Source organism: Sinocyclocheilus rhinocerous, unplaced genomic scaffold, assembly GCF_001515625.1.
Source record: "Sinocyclocheilus rhinocerous isolate Xijiao unplaced genomic scaffold, SAMN03320098_v1.1 scaffold1469, whole genome shotgun sequence".
NCBI lineage: Eukaryota > Metazoa > Chordata > Actinopteri > Cypriniformes > Cyprinidae > Sinocyclocheilus > Sinocyclocheilus rhinocerous.
The window spans coordinates 116,871-118,703 of record NW_015650017.1 but is presented as its reverse complement, the minus strand read 5'-3'; positions in this window follow the sequence as shown (position 1 = coordinate 118,703).

Genomic DNA, 1,833 nt, shown 5'->3' with positions numbered 1-1,833 from the left:
AGGGGCGAGGTTGTGGTTAGAACGCTTGGTTGAGTGCATCAGACGAGACGATGAAGAAGTTCATCAAAGCCGGAACTAATCGAGCCGTTTGTGCCAGGCTGGGGAGAAAGGTATTTTAATAATGTAAATTATGTGAAAAATAATGCGTTTTTCGAACCACCAAGCATGAGAGCATGTTCTAGTACACCCCCAAAACAAAATCAAGACTTTGTAAAAGAGCATAATAGGACCCCTTTAAAAATAAATTGACATGATTGAAATTAAAATTATAAATTGAAATTGAAATAATACTATAGCCTACTTAATTCGAGCTACTTTAATCCTGTGACAAATAAAACAGCTAACCATTATTTAACATTATTGACTGAGCTGAACTCATGTCTGATATGTTTATTCCTCAGACTCTGTCCTCGGTTGTGGTTCTACTGAATCTGTGATCCGATTGGTCGTCACTGCTCTGGTGGGCGTGGCTGCTGTCGCTGCTGTTGCTGTTCTGGTTTATGACATCAGATCCAGGAGATGTGAACAGTATTATTGATTAGCCTACTGATTTTAAATATCTTTCTATATTCGTCTAACTCAAATACTTAAATCTGAACTTTGTTATTTTGAATCTTTATTTGAACCTTTAGTTTTTAGTCTGAATCTCAACATGTTTGATGTTCATCTCCTATATGTTCTATTCTATTCTGTAATAAATTTTTGATATGATTACAGCAGTGTTTCCTGTTCTTGCACAGATATTAAATATCCTGGTATGTTTGTATTCATTGATTGTGTTTATATGAAAATTAATCAGATTCAAATATAAGAGAACACTTTTCTACACACAGTTCTAGCAGGTGATCTGTTCCTGATCTATATATGCCATTAGAGAAACTCTGAAATCAGTCTGAGAGGAGAAACAATTGAGACCTTTGATAAGAAATGAACAACAAGCGAGCTGAAGACATGTTACAGAAGAGAGCAGAGCCAAACACTCTCAGGATCTCATCAAGCAGCTGCTGTAAGACACTTTTAACTTCTCTGATCATGTTATGGGGCAGTTTATATCGGTTGAAAATGACAACACTGAACAGAACAGGAAGCTGCAGCCTGGAAGTGTCAATGTTCAGAGTGTGAATTAATCAGCAAAAAGAGCTGGATGGTCACACTCATCAACACTGAATAAATAGGCGCTTATTTAGCTGACAGTAGGCTACAGAACAGCAGAATATGAACGCAATGTGTAAGTCTCTCGTTAAGCGTTTCCCTCGCGTAGAAAAGCATAAACACTTAATATGGCTAATGTATTAAGATAGTGTTGTTAAAATATCAAACTCTATATACAGTTTATTAATATAACCTTGAAGCTCACAGATAGAGGGCAAATATTTTTGTATTATGAGTTTAAATCCCAGATGCTTTTCTCATCTTGGCTGGTGATTTCAATCATGCAGACCTAAAGAGTGTGTTCCCAAAGATTTAGACTTTCCAACACAGGAAAACAACACTATAGACTTTGTTTACACCACCCAGAGAGGAGCTTACAAGGCCCTACCCCTCCCCCATCTTGGCACCTCAGACCACATCACTGCATCTCCCTGCTGAACGAGCCTGAACGCCTTCTTCGCTCGCTTTGAGGCACAAAACAGCACCACTGCACCAAGGTTCCACCTCCTCCCGGTGACCAGGTAATGACGCTGCCCCCCGGACAGCGTGAGGAGATCCCTCAGCAGGATCAATGCACGCAAAGCTCCGGGTCCTGACAACATTCCTGGGTGTGTACTGAGAGACTGTGCAGTGGAACTCACTGATGTCTTCACAGATATTTTCAACATCTCGCTAAGTCAG